Genomic DNA, 19,058 nt, shown 5'->3' on the forward strand with positions numbered 1-19,058 from the left:
CTGGTGTCAGAAGTGTTGGTGTGTGGCTGTGAGTGTTGTAGATGAGAAAGAGAGTTGATTTTCCCACTTCAGGCCCTGAGGAGGCCCCAGAAGAGCCGCTCTAGATCTGAGATAGATGGACCAGGCCAGGCAACCCTGGGTAGGGTGGGAAGGCCCCAGGACTGGAGGCACTGGTTCTCAAAGGACCCAGAATCCTGGGATTCAGGGCTCGGTTCTGGAAGAGTCTGGCACACAGTATGCACTCAATAAAGAAATGTGTATTGAATTAGGTTTTTTCATTAGCTTCAGGTTCAATTAGTTTTTATTTTGCCCAAAAGTTGACTCCATTCTCGCCCAAAATATAAACCGTCTATACCACGTTGCTTCACAACGTTCCCCAGGAAGGTGGGGCCTCCCATGTCCATGGTGAGGGGAGGACTGCTGAGGATTCCTCTGAACACATTTTAATATTCCTGTTTATTTTTCATCTGCAAGAGAAAAGGGGAGGGGTCATGCAGTGTCCAGAGCTGACATGACGATGACAGGAGAAGGGTAGGGCGGCCAGTGGGGAGGGGCTGCCAGGCCTTCAGGCTAATGGAAGCCCCCACTACCGTCTCCAACCTGACCTGCGCCTCCCCCAAGCCATTCCCAGGCCTCCTTCTACTCATGCGCACTCCCTACCCCCACCATCCAAGCCATGCTCTGACCTTAGTGTCCATGATGTAGGTGACAGCGAGGATAGCAACACAGCCCAGGGCAACACAGGGCCACACTGCTGCCCCGGAGGCTCCTGCATGCAGAGACATTTTAGCCACTTTCTAAATGGAGGAAAAATGGGCCAGGGTGACCTCAGTGACCCCAGGCTGACCCCACAGGATGGAGAGAATGAAGGGACTGTGGGGCTCAGGGTCCCAGGCTGATGTGGGATGGAAGCAGAAACCAGAGAATATACAGGGACACTCGAGATGGTCCAGTCCCACGGAGCTCAGTGGGAAGAATGGGCTCCAAGGCAGATGCTGGCCCTGCTCTACCCTCTGCAGTGAGCAGCTGGTGGCCCCCGGGTGTTCCCATGACTCCTTTGGCCTTGCCTCCTCACAGGTCATGGGCACCCTCCACCCCCTGGGCTGGCAGGAGAAAGCAGGTGGACATATGGAGACACCTGGAGCAAGACTGGCTGGTGAGCCGGGCATGCTGCAGAGGGGCCTCCAGGCTCTGAGAGATGGGGTCCTGCTGATTCTCCCGGCATGGCTCTGGCCAGGCCTTGGACCCTCAGTAGGGAATGAAGGCTGGGGGGGGTGGGGTGTGTCCCATGAGTCCCCAGGGAATTCCTGCCCCATCCCAGGTGTCCTGGGGGCTCAGCGCAGAAACCTCTGAAGCCTTTGGTCATCCTGGGTGCACCCTGTCAATGGCGGGACATCACCAGGGTCCTGTTTCCATCCCAGCAGCTGTGGCTGGGCGTGGCCAGGCCTGGCTGATTGCCACGGGGGTGGGGTGGGGGATTTGATCTTGACTCTCACCATGGCAGCGACAGAGAGTGAGAAGGCAAGTGAGGACCCCGCTTTTTCTGTAGTCATCTTCTCAAGGTATCAGAACTGACCCCTGTGGGGAGAACACCCCAAGTCACCTTTCCGCATACACCCATTCCTCCTCAAATGCCAAGGCCAGGTCCCAATTGCACGGGAACCGTGCCTGGAGGGGGTCTCCTAGACAAGAGACCCGAGTGTTGATTGCCCTGGAGCCTGCAGGGCTGCCTAGGCCCATTGTCCCCGGGGGCTGTAGAGGTCCCAGGACCCCACTCTGCCTCAGGCTCAGAGTTGCCTATGAAGGCCTGGAGGAAGAGCTCACCTTCCCCTCAGGACTGGGCTGAGAGCCGGCTGACTTCAGGATCCCCAACCCTGCTTCCCTAGCCCCTTGCCACAGGGCCCCTTACTGCCCCCAGGCCTGAAAACACCAGGGACCCTCACAGAAGCTGTTCTCCACGTTTCCTCATTCTTGCTCTGCCAGGCCTGGCGGGGAGGCGGCAGCAGATGGCTGGCAGGAGCTGAGAGGAGGGAGGTCAGCCTGACCCACCTCACCCTGCTCAGCCAGTGCTGTCCTGCTCTGGTCCTCGCCCCTTCAGACTACCGCTCTGGCTGGACTCCTCCCAGGGTCCCTTAGGGCCTATGGACAGTGACCACTTCCCAAGGGGTCAGCCCTCATGGCTTCCTGTCTCCAGAACCACCTGGGGAAACTGTCCTCTGAGGGAGCTCCTGTGGCTACAAGCCCAGCCCTTTCCCCTCTGCCCCATCCTCCTCAGCCCCCTCCCGCTGCTCCCCATACCTTGCAGCCCTAGGCGTGGCCCTTGGGCCCCTCTCCTGTGCTCCCTTGGTCATATGGGATACCCACCAGCAGCCCCCAATTCCTTGTCCACCAGGCTATTTTGTCTGGTTGCTCAGAATCCTGATACCACCCCCCGACCCCCTCCAACTCTGTCCCCGCAGGACCTGCTGTGAGAACCTGCTCTGGGGAGAACCTGAGAGGGAATGTCCTTTGGCAAGTGACAGTGGGGTAGGGGGCTGGGCCACCCCAGGGATTTCTCAGTGCAGAGAAAGGAGCAGCTGGGGCCCTCAACCCACTGACACTCCCTGACCAACTCCCCCCACCCCTCAGCAAATTCAAAGGCACACAATCCAAGGCCAGATGTCCCAGCTGACCATGGGCCTCATCCTTTGTTCCTTGTGCCCTGTCGTGCAGGGTGTCAGGCGGGGTCTCTGCTCCCGCTCCCCACATAAGAACGCGGGATGTGGCCAGGCCCAAAAGGAAACACCACGGAGCCATAGGTAGGGGAGTCATACCACTATACTCTCGCTGGCGGCTGGGTTGGAGAAACAGGAAGCAGGAGCCACACTGTTCGCAACCCTCGCTGCACCGCTTGCAGGCTCAGCCGCCATCTTCTTGCTAGGCCCCCATTTTCTGCTAGCGTAGCCACGACAGTTATATTAGTGGCCAATGGCTCACTGGTTACAGCTGACGGCCAACTAGCCACAGCTGATGGCCATCCAATCACAGTTGATGGCCATTTACTACCTGAGCCAGTACCTTTCTATGTGAGGCCTTGAGCCTGGAATTTGCTCTCTGGGGCTCTGTCCCACATGCCCCTTCTAGAAGGAAGATCTGATTTCTGTATGCAAATCATTTCCCTATTTCTTCTAGGCCTCCCTTGGCTGAGGACCCCATTCTCTGAGGCTAAGCCAGCTGCGCCATTGCAGATAATGAACCTCCTGTTGGAACCCCACATTTTGGTGGAGCAGCTCTCCACCCCCGCCTCTTTCCCCCGACTCTCACCTTGGGGAACAGACCAAGTTCTCTGCTTGAGCTCCTTCAGACACTGACTGACTGAGCCAGACTGAAAAATAGACTGGAGAGTTTCTCTCCTTGCTCCTCCCCACTGTACACCCAATATGGCTTCTTAGACTAGCAGTGGTTTCACTGAAATCATGTGACATTTTCCTGATGTTACTGTGGTTTGGTTTATTTGTTTTCTCTTTCACTTGCTCTGAAGGACAACCAGTTAAAATATAACTTTTTATGAAACAATTAAGGACAGCAGGGTGAGGGAGACAGAGAACCAGCACCTGGGTAGGCTTCCAAGGGGTGGGTCGAGAAGGAATGTAGGTGAAGCCCCAGACAACAGGGGCAGTGCCAGGGGGCAGCAGGGAGTGGGGACAAAGACTCCACAATTCTGAGCCATTTGAAGAGGACCCTGAGTTCCTTGTGTAAATACACCTTCAGGTCCAGCCTGTGTCCAGTCCCCCCCCCACACTCCCCAGCCCCCACCCCATACTCATAATCCCTGGAGCCAACATTTTTGGCAGAAGACCCTTCCCCTGGGAGCTCACAGCTGGGAGCCTTCAGTGCTGGGAGACTTCCTGGAGGAGATGACACTTAGGCCTGGGAGGGCAGTGACCACGGGGCAGCCTGGGGAAGGCCAGCAGGAGGGGACCTGAGCTTCCTGGAGACAGATCTGGCAGGGGAGGGTCAGGAGGGACTAGAGTCCCTGACACATGCAAAATGCCACTCAGCCTCACCATCTGCCAAATACGCATTCGCCACCATCCACCATCCACCGTCTCTGTATCCCTACCTACCTACCTCCCTTCCTTCCTTTGCTGAGAGTGTAGCCTGCCTGACTCGTGCCTTGAGAACCACGAGAGTACAGAGTTCCTCTTTTAATGCATGGTTAGTCTACAGTTAATTTAACTAATATCCCTATAGATTGGGATTTAGGTTTTTTTCCACTTTTTTTGTATTACGAAGTTGTGTCAACACTCAGCTTGCATGAATGTCTCTGTTGGACCTTAAGCCCACACAGTGCTCTATGGCCCCTCCAGCGATCGGCTCCCACAGAAGCCCCGGGGGGAGTGGGGGGAGGCTCTGCTGTGCAGGGCTGAGGGGTCCAGCCGTTTGGGGCATCGCCACTTCATATTTTATAATTTTTAAGTGATTGATCTTTCACTTTTCAGCAGTTCACCCCACCCCCCAATATTTTAAAATAAAAAGTGCCAAGCCTGGCAGTCATAATTCATCTGAAATAAAACTTTGACTGCTAACCGCTCCAAAGAGACTAAGTAAACAATCCTGAGAAAATAATGTTAGTGCTTTAAAAGTTCTAAAATACCCTACGTTACAGAGAGCATCCCCCATGAGAATGAAGGAGAGGGGGAGGGCAGTGCCCACCTGGGCTCGGGCTGCACAAAGATCACTGCATGTGGCAAAGGAGGCAACACCTGCAAAGGCACAGACTGGGGACAGTCCCTGTTTCCTGCGTGTGGGGAAAGAGCCCCAGAAAGCAGTTTCCAGGCTCTCGGCGTCATGTGGAGGGGTGCTGGCTCGGGTAGTGGATGGCCGTCAGCTGTGGCTAGTTGGCCGTCAGCTGTAACCAGTGAGCCATTGGCCACTGATATAACTGCCGTGGCTACACTAGCAGAAAAAATGGGGGCTAGCAAGAAGATGGTGGCTGAGCTGGCGAGCGCAGATTGCAGTTAGGATGGCGATTTGTGGATAGTGTGGATCCAGCCTCCAGTGAGACTATAGTGCCACCAGCGAGAATATAGTAGTATGACTCCCCTACCTATGGCTCCGTGGGTGTTCCTTTTTGGCCTCACCATATCCTGCGTTCTTATGTGGGGAGCAGGAGTAGAGACCCCACAGGTCTCCCGCACGATACTGCAGGAAGGCCTTCCCTTATTGGGCTCCTTCCTGGGCACAGAAAAATGGGCATCCTCCAGGTGCTCAATCCGAGGCTTCTTTGGGGGCAAATGCTCTGCTTGCCGGGTACCCTGCCCCACCTGTGCTGATGCCACACAGGGCCTGGAGCTACCAGGCCTGGCCAGGACCCTACTTGCAGGCCTGTGGGAAGGGGTGGGCGGGGGCCAGGCCTTCAGATAAAAGGGTGACATTGGAAACCCTCACAGGCTGCTGGCCAGCTGAGGGCACTACAGCATCAGCCCTGAGAGCTGCTCTTCCACCAGGGTTTGGTCTCCCTCTAGAGGTCGGGGGTGGGATCCCTTACCAGACCACCACCCACTTATGCTCCCCCAGCTGCTCCCATGATTGGTAATTGCCTATTTATGTGTTTGCTTATGGTCTGTCTTGCCTCAGTTGAATGGCAGCTGTGGACACAGAGTCCCAGAGAGCAGTTTCCAGGCTCTCAGCCTCACATGGGAAGGTGCTGGCTCAGGTAGTAGATGGCCGTCAGCTGTGACTAGTTGGCCATCAGCTGTTACCCGTTAGCCATTAGCCACTGATAGAACTGCCGTGACTACACCGGCAAAGGGTCGGTTGGTTGGCAGGGAAGCGGATGGCAGATTGTGGCTCCTGCTTCCCGTGTCTCCAACCCAGCCAGCCACCAGTGAGAATATAGCGGTATGACTCCTGTATCTATGGCTCCGTGGGTGTTCCTTTTTGGCCTCACCATATCCTGCATCCTTATGTGGGGAGCGGGACCAGAGACCCTGCATTACAGCAGCTCCTGGATTTCCGGTTCCAGGAATCAAGGGGTGGAAATGGGGTCACCAGCACCAGTTCCACTTCACAGGCTCTTCTGGTCCAGCGGCGTCAGTTCCAGAGGAGGAGTGCGTCCACTGTGGGGTGCTGTGACAAGGCCACGGAACCCGAGGTTGAAGGCAGAGGCCAGGCCTGTCCCCAAAGACCAAGCAAAGGCAGGTGTGAACCTGGATTCTGAGAGTGGAAGGAAAAGAGCTGACAAAAAGGCCATATTGTAGGAGGCCCAATTAAAGAGTTTTACATTTTATCCTGACGGCATTTGGGAGAGGTGTGAGCACTTTAGAAGTTTGAGTTTTAGAAATATTACTCTAATGAGACAGACACAAAACTGGTAAACAGTGGTTGTCTGTGGGAGGTGGAATTGCCTGTGTATGGTTTTTATTTTCTTTTGTTTACTTCCTTTTCTGTTCACGTATCTGCGTTTTCTCATGTTTTCCACAATGAATATGGCTTACCAGTATGTATTAGCGTCCTGGGGCTGCCATAACCAAGGACCACAAACTGGGTGGCTTAAAACAACAGGAATTTATTCTCTCCCAGTTCTGGGGGCCAGAAGTCCAAAATCAAGGTGTCGCAGGGCCATGCTCCCTCCTGGAGCTCCAGGGGAGGATCTTTCCTGCCTCTTCTGGTTTCTGGTGGTTCCTGGCGTTCCTTAGCTTGTGGCCGAATCACTCCACTCTCTGCCTCCATCTTTCGAGGCCTTTTCCCCTATATGTCTCTGAGTGTCCTCGCCTCTTCTTATTTCATATGGACACCAGTCATTGGATATAGGGTCCACCCTAAATTCATGATGATCTCATCTGGAGATCCTTAACTCATTTTATCTGCAAAGCCCAAGGTCACATTTTGAGATTCTGAACAGGCACGAAGTTTTTGGGGGCTGCTGTTCAACCCACTACACTGTAGGATACAAAGAAAGCATCAAAGGAAAATTTCCAAATATTCTGGAGGCCCCATGAAGACTGGAGGCAAAGCCCAGAGCCCAGGAGCCGGAGAGGAGGCTGTCGCTGGAGTCCAGGCCCGGGTTCGGACAGCAGCAGCTGGGAGGACAGAGTGCAGAGTGAGAGAGAGGCTTGGAAGCCACGGTGTAAGACTCCAGGGCTAACTGGGTGTGGAAACCTAGCGGGGCCAGGTGCCAGCTTTCTGGCTTGGATGACCGTGCCACTTATCCAGATGGGACTGACGGGAGGAGGGCATTCGGGAAGAGGGCGTCTGCTAGAGCCATGAGCAAACTCTCCACAAGCTGGTGGTACAGCTTCCAAGGTGACCAAGATCATGTGACGGGCCTATGCTCTCTGAAGGAGGAGTCCTAACTAAAGAATCCTGGGGGAAAGGCGTTTGTGGTTTCCTATTCATGCCAAGCATACTTTTCTAATTGTCATGCATGTTTAATTGCTCCACCTAGCAGATGAGGAAACTGAAACCTAGCATATACCGTTCAGAATGTATGGCTTTACCCATGCTGCTTAGTTTAACCAGACTGTCAACGTCTATAAGGGGAAAACCATATCTCATGTTCAACCTCACTTGTGATAAATGAAATGTGAATTAAACCTACACTGAGACACGGGCCTAAAGGGACAGGGCAGAGCTCGAGAGGGGAAGGGTTTGGAGGCCCTGGGTCTGATCTGTGGGAGCCTCATCTAGTGGGGTTCCAAGGTGGTGGTGGCGACAGCGTCATCAGTCCAGGCCCTGCTCCATGATGTCATCTGTTCCTTTTCACCCCTCTGGTTCCCCAGCTCTAGACTCTGGGCCCTTCCTCCCACCCCAGCTCTGCCCTCGGGTGTCCTACACCCAAAGCCTGCATGCGCCCTGGGGTGTCCCAGGACCAGGAGCTGGTGGGTCTGTGGGCTCCTGGGCAGGGGTCCTGGGGTGCCCCTTCTCCTTCGGGACATGTTATTCCAGTCCTCGTCTTTTCCCCGGATCTAGTATTCAGGGTGGACCGACGCAGTGGCCCCCGGCAGGTGCTGACCCTCTATAACCCCGTGGGAGGTGTGCTTTGCTTCCGAGTTCTGTGCACTGCACCTGCCATATACTCGCATACAGTATTCACTGCCGAAGGCTATGTGAAGCCTCAGTCCTGAATTGACATCCCAATTGGTCATGTGGCCCCCATTCCCAACCACTGTAATGTCCAGGACCCATTCCACATTGAGCTGTCTGAAGGCCGAGTGGGGGGTACAAGGATATCCCCTCAATTCTGAGGCCCCCAGCATACCCCCCTGAATGTCAGGAACAGCCCCATCCAGGGCCTCCTTCCTGGATAGCTCCACCCATGGCCAGACACCTCCTGGAAAAATCCCACTCGCAACTGGCCACCAGCTCCTTTTTCCTCGTCTTGCTGGTGGGCATAGTCTTGGTGGCCTTCCTGCTGCTCCTGCTCCAGGACGAACTCAGAGGCCAGCCGCCCCAAATCCTACACGTTTCCCTGGGACAAAAGTTGGTGACAGCGTACGTCTTGGGCCTCCTCACCATGGTCTTCCTCTGGACCTGAGCCCCCGGCTCAGCCTCCACCCGTCTCCCCAGGAAGGGATGTGGACGTGAGATAGCCACGGTGATGCTCGTATCTTGCCTTGTCTCCTATTCCCTCCTTCCCGCCCACTCCCCGACAAAAAATACCCAGGGACTTGTATTTATTTTCCAAGATGAATAAAATAAATTTGTAAAATTAAACTGAAAAAAAAAAAAAAAGCTATCCTGAGATAGACTGGACTTCATTAAAAACTTTATTGCATGAAAGGATACTATCAAAAAAGTGAAAAACCACCCACAGAATGAGAGAAAATAGTCACAAATCTGATAAGGAATCAATATCCAGAATATATAAAGAACTCTTAAAGAATAAAAAGAATGAAATTCTGATACATGGCACCACATGGGTAAACCTTCAAAACGTTATGCTAAGAGCAATAAGCCAGACACGAAAGGACAAATATCGTATGATTCCACTCATATGAATTACCTAAAGCAGTCAAATTCTTAGCGACGGAAAGTAGAATAGAGGTTACCAGAGGCTTGGGAGAGGGAGGAATGAGAAGTTACTGTTTAATGGGTATAGTTTCAGTTTAGGGGAGGACAACGTTCTGGAAATGGATAGTGGTGATGGTTGCACAACATTGTGAATGTATTTAATGCCACGGGATTGTACACTTAAAAGTAGTTCAACTGGTCAATTTTATGTTATGTAAATTTTACCACAAGAAAACTACACGGAAACTCCATTGCTCACCAATCAGGTTATTAAAATTGAAAAGTAGATATATTTAAGTCCTAACCCCCATGTGGCTGTGAATGTGATCTTATTAGGAAATAGGGTCTTGGGGCCGGCCAGATAGCCCAGGTGGTTAGAGTGTCCTGCTCCTAATGGCGAGGTCGCATGTTCGATTCCCACATGGGCCAGTGAGCTGCGCCCTCTACAGCTAAGATTGTGAACAACGGCTCTCCCTGGAGCTGGGCTGCCATGGGCTGCCGTGGGCTACAATATGGCAGCCAGTGGAAATTGCCGTGAGCCACTGTGAGCCGCCCACCGACGACCAGGGACCGACTGCCTCAGCCAGGGGGTAGCGCAAGGCTCATAATACCAGCATGGGTCAGGCAGCTGGGTCTTACACAACTAGACTGAGAAACAACGGCTTGAACCCGAGTGGCAAGGGGAAGAAATAGGGTCTTCGCAGGTGTAATTCGTTCAGGATTTCAAGATGAAATCATCATGGATTGAGGGTGGGGCCCTAAATCTCTTGACTGGTATCTTTATAAGAGGAAGGGAGAGGAGATGGGGATGCAGACACACAAAGAGACACAGAGAAGTGGACATGTGATGATGGAGGCAAAGATTGGAATGCTCTATAAGTTAAGAAACTCCAGGAACCACCAAAAGATGGAAGAAGCAGGGAAGGATCCTCCCCTAGAGACTCTGGGGGAGAGACACCTTGATTTTAGACTTCTGAACTGCAGAATTGAGAGAGAATACAATTCTGTTGTTTTAAGCCACACAGTTGTGGGGATTTGTTACGGCAGCCCCAGGGGACTAATATACCTATTTGGACTATCTGTACTGAAAACATCTGGAGGGACAAGGTCCAGTCCACCAGAAATGAGGAGTGTAATTGGGGGCGATGGGATAGAAAGATTGTGCTTTCACTTTACAGTGTGATATGTTTACAGGATTGACACTTCTGGCAAAATGAGATTTCATCTGTCTGTTACACTTCTACTAAGACCTACACACACAAAATTAAGGAGAGTCCTTTTGCCATTCCAACCATATTTAAGTGTATGATTCAGTGGCACTAATTATATTCACAATGTTGTTCAACCATCACCACTCTCTGTTTCCAAAACTTTTTCACCACCCCAAAAGGAAACTCTGTACCAAATAAGCAATTGTTCCCATTCCTCCCTTCCCCTAGCCACAGAACTGCAAGATAATAAATGTATGTTTTCTTAAGTCACTAAGTGTGTGATAATTTATGGCAGCAATAGGTAACTAATCTAATCTCATTCATTCATCCATTGATTAATTTATTCCTAATATTTATGGAGCACCTGCCTTGGGAACAAAACAGACACAAATCCTTGCACCGCCGGAGAGTGAGATGGTGCCTCCATAGTGGGATGGTGTTGGGGTAGGGGGATCAAGTCATGTGGGAAGATAGGGAAGGGGCCAGGCAGTGCTTGCCCTCTGCCTGTTCTATACTAAGACAGATCTAGGACCTCATTACATTTTCCCAATAGCCCATGAGGGAGCTGTGTTGTGATTTTCCTTGTACAGACAGGCCCAGAGAGGTTAAGTAACTTGCCCAAGGTCACACAGTAAGTTGCAGAACTGGGATTTGAACTGGCTCTGTAATGCTCACCTACGCTGCCAGGTGCTTGTTTCTGCCCAGCATGGGCAGTGGATGGCCAAGTGTCACCGCTATGGCTGTGATCCCATAACTATGTTTATGTAAATTCCTCTGTGGTCCTTGGGGTACCCAGCAGGTCTGGTGTTGCCATGGCTGATAATTTATTGTGGATTCACCTCTGAGGAATGGAGCAAGGAGGGGTACTGGGGGAGGTGGCAGGGCTGTGCCTGAGAGGTGGTGGGGTGGGCGATGAGAGGTAGGGGACCAGAGCAGGTTGGCCACCCTCACAGGCGCCCAGGCAGTGTGCCCACCTTGGAGCAATGTGCCCCAGGCCCAGGGTCAATCTTTGCTTTAGCAGCACAGGCCCCTCAGCTTCTTCTGAGCCCCAGAGGGATGTCAGCTGTGAAACAGATCATTGGAAAACAATTAATAATGGAAAGAGAAGTTCAAGGGGGCACACGCCATAGAGGCAGCTGGACACTCGGTCTCTGTCCTCCAGGCGCACCTGACTTTGTCCTCTCAGGCCTGGGTCTCATTCCACCTTCAGCCCAGCCTCTGCCTCCATCTCCTGTTTTTCCCCTTACTCACCACAGGGGCCTGTGTCCCCTTTTGGCTGCAGACTCCACCACATGTCCCTTTCCTTGGCTGACCCTGGCACAACCTGAGGCACTGTTTATATTTTCACCTTGGACTTTAAGTACAATTCTTCTTTTTCAGGCTTACAGGTGAATGCTGCTGGGAGAGTTGAGTGTTCTAGAAAACAGCACAGCTGTTGGGGCCAGAGCCCGGAGGTGACTTGGCAGCCCTGTGTCCAGCATTTTGGACCCCATATACCCCACTAGTCCCTATGAATCCCTGCTATGTGCTCAGGAGTGACTTGAGCACTGAAAGGACAGCAGCAGGCCAGGGGGAAGGGACTCCAGACATCTAGACGCTGAGTTCGTTCTTAAGAATGGGATGGGAGGGAATATGGTAAGAGAAAGTAGCCAGACCATATGACAAGAGAACTCTGACTGCAGTTCTTGCAACCCCTGTCCCAGGAAGCCAGACTAGTCTCTGCAGCAATCGGCCAGTTGAGCAGGACTCTGCCATTGACCATGGCTTCTCTATTTCTTGCCCCTGCTTCCAACTCAGGACCAACAGAGAAATCCCGATGTGCTCCTCAAGCCCATCCAGAGAGCGCTCGCCTGCCCACGTCAGCCGTCCCAGCTTCCCTAGGCTCACTGCCTCCGCTTAGGGCAGGCCCACGCCAGCCCTTTATTCTACCTTAAATTTTCCCACTACTCCGGATGCAGATGACATGGCTGACCCCCTTGCCATAGCCCGTCTGGGCAGAGGGGCTAGATAGTGGGAGCACCGCTGACCCGGGGCTGGAGGTCACCCCATGGCAAGCGCAGAGAACTAGAGACTGCTAGATTCGCTGTGTCTGGAGGATTGGGTTTTCTCCGAGGCCGGTGTGCATGTGGGTGTCATTGGACTGTCTTATGAACTAAAAATGACAGAAGCTGTGACAACTGGAAAAGAGATCACCATGTGAAGGTGACAGGAGCCTTGACCATGCTGGAGGTCCCACTGGCCTCCTTTTAGGTCAAGGGCACCAGGAAGGGGGAAACCTCAGGGACCCCATCTAGTGAATATGTTAGCGACTGGTTTTCCAGGCTTAGGCTGCGCAGAGGTATGAGGTCTTGTGACACAATAAGAAATATGTATTTGGTCTCTGCCTGTGGTTCCTGACACAGCCCTAAAACCCCTGCAATTTCCTCAGTGATAGGGGTGCTAGGAATATCTTTTTTTCTAATATTTGATCTTTGGCCCCAGACCCTGACATAGGGCTCCTAAATCCCTCGAAATTTCTTGGGTGACAGGAGTGTCTTTTGTTCTAATGTGGTGATGCTGGGTTGGCTCCTGGATGGGAGTTGGTCACCAGAAAGACCAAAGCTTGATTAAACATGGAACTTAGAGACTCATCCTCTGGGGAGGGGAGAGGGGCTGGAAATTGAGTTAATGATTAATGGAGCCTATGGAACGAAGCCTCCATCAAAATCGAACTGTGGGACTCGGAGAGCATCCAGATTGGTGACACATGAGGAAAGGGTGGCACCTGGAGAGGACATGAAAACTCCTTGCCCCTCCCTCCACACCTTGCCCTGTGCATCTCTTCTATCTGGTGGTTCCTGAGCTGTAGCCTTTATAATAAATGGGTGATCTAGTAAATGAACTATTTTCCTGGGTTCTGTGAGCCTTTCTAGCAATTACTGAACCCAAGGAGGGGTTGTGGAAATCCCTCATCTGTACCCAAGTAGAATAAAAGTTTGTGGGTAACCAGGGACCCACCACCTGAAATTGGCATCTGAGGTGGGGCCAGTTTTGTGGGACCAAGCCCTTAATTTCTGGGGTGTCTGATAACTCCTGTTAGTGTCAGAATTGAGCTAAATCAGAGCAAACCTGGCTGATGTCGACAGAGAAATGGAAAATTGCTTGGTGTGGAAAATCCCACACATTTGGTGTCAGAAGTGTTGGTGTGTGGCTGTGAGTGTTGTAGATGAGAAAGAGAGTTGATTTTCCCACTTCAGGCCCTGAGGAGGCCCCAGAAGAGCCGCTCTAGATCTGAGAGATAGACGGACCAGGCCAGGCAACCCTGGGAAGGGCCAGGGTTGGCGGGGGTGGGGGGTTGGGGGGGTGGGAGGGTGGGGTGGGGGGTTGGGAAGGCCCCAGGACTGGAGGCACTGGTTCTCAAAGGACCCAGAATCCTGGGATTCAGGGCTCGGTTCTGGAAGAGTCTGGCACACAGTATGCACTCAATAAAGAAATGTGTATTCAATTGAGTTTTTTCATTAGCTTCAGGTTCAATTAGTTTTTATTTTGCCCAAAAGTTGTCTTCATTCTCACCCAAAATATAAACCGTGTATACCACGTTGCTTCACAACGTTCCCCAGGAAGGTGGGGCCTCCCATGTCCACGGTGAGGGGAGGACTGCAGAGGATTCCTCTGAACACATTGTATTATTATTCCTGTTTATTTTTCATCTGCAAGAGAAGGGGGGCGGGGTCATGCAGTGTCCAGAGCTGACATGACGATGACAGGAGGAGGGTAGGGTGGCCAGTGGGGAGGGGCTGCCAGGCCTTCAGGCTAATGGAGGCCCCCACTGACGTTTCCAACCTGACCTGCGCCTCCCCCAAGCCGTTCCCGGGCCTCCCTCCTACTCATGCGCACTCCCTACCCCCACCATCCAAGCCATGCTCTGACCTTATTGTTGAGGATGGTGACACCGACGATGACACCGATGACGAAGGCTACAGCTACGATAGCAACGCAGCCCAGGATAACACTGGGCCACACTGCTGCCCCGGTGGCTGCTACTTGCAGAGACACGGTAGGCGCTTCCTATATGGAGGAAAAATGGGCCAGGGTGACCTCAGTGACCCCAGGCTGACCCCACAGGATGGAGAGAATGAATGGACCGTGGGGCTCAGGGTCCCAGGCTGATGGGGGATGGAAGCAGAAACCAGAGAAAATACAGGGGCACTCGAGATGGCCCAGTCCCACGGAGCTCAGTGGGAAGAATGGGCTCCAAGGCAGATGCTGGCCCTGCTCTACCGTCTGTAGTGAGCAGCTGGTGGCCCCCGGGTGGTCCCATGACTCCTTTGGGCCTTGCCTCCTCACAGGTCATGGGCACCCTCCACCCCCTGGGCTGGCAGGAGAAAGCAGGTGGACATATGGAGACACCTGGAGCAAGACTGGCTGGTGAGCCGGGCACGCTGCAGAGGGGCCTCCAGGCTCTGGGAGATGGGGTCCTGCTGATTCTCCTGGCATGGCTCTGGCCAGGCCTTGGACCCTCAGTAGGGAATGAAGGCTGGGGGGGGGGGGTGTCCCGTGAGTCCCCAGGGAATTCCTGCCCCATCCCAGGTGTCCTGGGGGCTCAGCGCAGAGGCCTCTGAAGCCTTTGGTCATCCTGGGTGCACCCTGTCAATGGCGGGACATCACCAGGGTCCTGTTTCCATCCCAGCAGCTGTGGCTGGGTGTGGCCAGGCCTGGCTGATTGCCACGGGGGTGGGGGGGTGCGGGGGTGGGATTTGATCTTGACTCTCACCATGGCAGCGACGGAGATTGAGAAGAAAAGCCCGGACGCCACTGTTTCAGCAATCATCTTCTCAAGGTATCAGAACTCCCCTCTGTGGGGAGAACACCGCAAGTCACCTTTCCGCATACACCCATTCCTCCTCAAATGCCAAGGCCAGGTCCCAATTGCACGGGAACCGTGCCTGGAGGGGGTCTCCTAGACAAGAGACCCGAGTGTTGATTGCCCTGGAGCCTGCAGGGCTGCCTAGGCCCATTGTCCCTGGGGGCTGTAGAGGTCCCAGGACCCCACTCTGCCTCAGGCTCAGAGTTGCCTATGAAGGCCTGGAGGAAGAGCTCACCTTCCCCTCAGGACTGGGCTGAGAGCCCGCTGACTTCAGGATCCCCAACCCTGCTTCCCTAGCCCCTTGCCACAGGGCCCCTTACTGCCCCCAGGCCTGAAAACACCAGGGACCCTCACAGAAGCTGTTCTCCACGTTTCCTCATTCTTGCTCTGCCAGGCCTGGCGGAGAGGCGGCAGCAGATGGCTGGCAGGAGCTGAGAGGAGGGAGGTCAGCCTGACCCACCACACCCTGCTCAGCCAGTGCTGTCCTGCTCTGGTCCTCGCCCCTTCAGACTACCGCTCTGGCTGGACTCCTCCCAGGGTCCCTTAGGGCCTATGGACAGTGACCACTTCCCAAGGGGTCAGCCCTCATGGCTTCCTGTCTCCAGAACCACCTGGGGAAACTGTCCTCTGAGGGAGCTCCTGTGGCTACAAGCCCAGCCCTTTCCCCTCTGCCCCATCCTCCTCAGCCCCCTCCCGCTGCTCCCCATACCTTGCAGCCCTAGGCGTGGCCCTTGGGCCCCTCTCCTGTGCTCCCTTGGTCACATGGGATACCCACCAGCAGCCCCCAATTCCTTGTCCACCAGGCTATTTTGTCTGGTTGCTCAGAATCCTGATACCACCCCCCGACCCCCTCCAACTCTGTCCCAGCAGGACCTGCTGTGAGAACCTGCTCTGGGGAGGACTTGAGAGGGATGGTCCTTTGGCGGGTGACAGTGGGGTAGGGGGCTGGGCCACCCCAGGGATTTCTCAGTGCAGAGAAAGGAGCAGCTGGGGCCCTCAACCCACTGACACTCCCTGACCAACTCCCCCCACCCCTCAGCAAATTCAAAGGCACACAATCCAAGGCCAGATGTCCCAGCTGACCACGGGCCTCATCCTTTGTTCCTTGTTGCTCTGTCGTGCAGGGTGTCATGCGGGGTCTCTGCTCCCGCTCCCCACATAAGAACGGGGGATGTGGCTAGGCCCAAAAGGAAACACCCACGGAGCCATAGGTAGGGGAGTCATACCACTATACTCTCGCTGGCGGCTGGGTTGGAGAAACAGGAAGCAGGAGCCACACTGTTCGCAACTGTGGGGGCGGAGCCCCAGAAAGAAGTTTCCAGGCTCTCGGCCTCACATAGAAAGGTGTTGGCTCAGGTAGTAAATGGCCAACTGTGATTGCATGGCCATCAGCTGTGGCTAGTTGGCCGTCAGCTGTAACCAGTGAGCCATTGGCCACTAATATAACTGCTGTGGCTACGAGGAGGAGGAAGGAGAGAGTGGAGGAGAAAGAATGGGGGCTAGCAAGAAGATGGCGGCTGGGCTGGCAAGCGTGGATGGCGGTTTGCGGACAGTGTGGATCCAGCCTCCAGTGAGAGTATAGTGCCGCCAGAGAGAATATAGTGGTATGACTCCCCTACCTATGGCTCCGTGGGTGTTCCTTTTTGGCCTCACCATATCCTGCGTTCTTGTGTGGGGAGCGGGAGCAGAGACCCCGCCGGACGCCCTGCACGACAAATGGCGCAGCGAGCAGGGTCTCCCGCATGACAAATGGCGCAGCGAGCAGGGTCTCCCGCACGACAGCAACCCTCACTGAACCGCTTGCAGGCTCAGCCACCATCTCCTTGCTAGCCCCCATTTTCTGCTAGCGTAGCCACGTCAGTTATATTAGTGGCCAATGGCTCACTGGTTACAGCTGACGGCCAACTAGCCACAGCTGATAGCCATCCAATCACAGTTGATGGCCATTTACTACCTGAACCAGCACCTTTCTATGTGAGGCCTTGAGCCTGGAAACTGCTCTCTGGGGCTCTGTCCCCACATGCCCCTTCTAGAAGGAAGATCTGATTTCTGTATGCAAATCATTTCCCTATTCCTCTAGGCCTCCCTTGGCTGAGGACCCTATTCTCTGAGGCTAAGCCAGCTGCGCCATTGCAGATAATGAACCTCCTGTTGGAACCCCACATTTTGGTGGACCAGCTCTCCACCCCCGCCTCTTCCTCCCACCGCCCTTGTCTCCCTGCCAGTCACCCGACTCTCACCTTGGGGAACAGACCAAGTTCTCTGCTTGAGCTCCTTCAGACACTGACTGACTGAGCCAGACGAGGAAATAGACTGGAGAGTTTCTTCAGACGAGGAAATAGACTGGAGAGTTTCTCTCCTTGCTCCTCCCCACTGTACACCCAATATGCCTTCTTAGAAATGCAGTGGTTTCACTGAAATCATGTGACATTTTCTTGACGTTATTGTGGTTTGGTTTATTTGTTTTCTCTTTCACTTGCTCTGAAGGAAAACCAGTTAAAATATAGCTTTTTATGAAACAATTAAGGACAGCAGGGTGAGGGAGACAGAGAACCAACACCTGGGCAGGCTTCCAGGTGGCAGGTCGAGAAGGAATGTAGGTGAAGCCCCAGACGGCAGGGGCAGTGCCAGGGGGCAGCAGGGAGTAGGGACAAAGACTCCACAATTCTGAGCCATTTGAAGAGGACCCTGAGTTCCTTGTGTAAATACACCTTCAGGTCCAGCCTGTGTCCAGTCCCCCCCCCTACAGTCTCGAGCCCCCACCCCATACTCATAATCCCTGGAGCCAACATTTTTGGCAGAAGGCCCTTCCCCTGGGAGCTCACAGCTGGGAGCCTTCAGTGCTGGGAGACTTCCTGGAGGAGATGACACTTAGGCCTGGGAGGGCAGTGACCACGGGCAGCCTGGGGAAGGCCAGCAGGAGGGGACCTGAGCTTCCTGGAGACAGATCTGGCAGGAGAGGGTCAGGAGGGACTAGAGTCCCTGACACATGCAAAATGCCACTCAGCCTCACCATCTGCCAACCACGCGTTCACCACCATCCACCATCCACCATCTCTGTATCCCAACCTACCTACCTACCTTCCTTCCTTTGCTGAGCATGTAGCCTGCCTGACTCTTGCCTTGAGAACCACGAGAGTACAGAGTTCCTCTTTTAATGCATGGTTAGTTACAGTTAATTTAACTAATATCCCTATAGATAGGGATTTAGGTTTTTTCCACTTTTTTTGTATTACAAAGTTGTGTCAACACTCAGCTTGCATGAATGTCTCTGTTGGACCTTAAGCCCACACAGTGCTCTATGGCCCCTCCAGCGATCGGCTCCCACAGAAGCCCCGGGGGGAGTGGGGGGAGGCTCTGCTGTGCAGGGCTGAGGGGTCCAGCCGTTTGGGGCATCGCCACTTCATATTTTATAATTTTTAAGTGATTGATCTTTCACTTTTCAGCAGTTCACCCCACCCCCCAATATTTTAAAATAAAAAGTGCCAAGCCTGGCAGTCATAATTCATCTGAAATAAAACTTCGACTGCTAACCGCTCCAAAGAGACTAAGTAAACAATCCTGAGAAAATAATGTTAGTGCTTTAAAAGTTCTAAAATACCCTACGTTACAGAGAGCATCCCCCATGAGAATGAAGGAGAGGGGGAGGGCAGTGCCCACCTGGGCTCGGGCTGCACAAAGATCACTGCATGTGGCAAAGGAGGCAACACCTGCAAAGGCACAGACTGGGGACAGTCCCTGTTTCCTGCGTGTGGGGAAAGAGCCCCAGAAAGCAGTTTCCAGGCTCTCGGCATCATGTGGAGGGGTGCTGGCTCGGGTAGTGGATGGCCGTCAGCTATGGCTAATTGGCCGTCAGCTGTGGCTAGTTGGCCGTCAGCTGTAACCAGTGAGCCATTGGCCACTAATATAACTGCCGTGGCTACACTAGCAGAAAAAATGGGGGCTAGCAAGAAGATGGTGGCTGAGCTGGCGAGCGCAGATTGCAGTTAGGATGGCGGGTTGCGGAC

The 19,058-nt window shown here is 53.6% G+C and overlaps 1 long non-coding RNA gene and 1 pseudogene across 1 annotated transcript in view; one reads left to right on the forward strand and one right to left on the reverse strand.

The window, feature by feature from the left end:
* Positions 1–283: 283 nt before the first annotated feature.
* The window catches only part of LOC109439324 (uncharacterized), a 106,637-nt gene continuing 87,862 nt past the window's right edge, over positions 284–19,058 (reverse strand). The window contains exons 2-5 of the long non-coding RNA XR_012493109.1: positions 3,304–3,514; positions 1,497–1,578; positions 687–797; positions 284–467 (exon numbers count right to left, since the gene is read on the reverse strand). This is a non-coding gene — a long non-coding RNA (uncharacterized LOC109439324). The remainder of the gene's footprint in view (positions 468–686; positions 798–1,496; positions 1,579–3,303; positions 3,515–19,058) is intronic.
* On the forward strand, positions 7,830–8,518 carry LOC109439321 (motile sperm domain-containing protein 3; annotated as a pseudogene).

The sequence above is a fragment of the Rhinolophus sinicus genome, linkage group LG18 (assembly GCF_036562045.2).
Source record: "Rhinolophus sinicus isolate RSC01 linkage group LG18, ASM3656204v1, whole genome shotgun sequence".
NCBI lineage: Eukaryota > Metazoa > Chordata > Mammalia > Chiroptera > Rhinolophidae > Rhinolophus > Rhinolophus sinicus.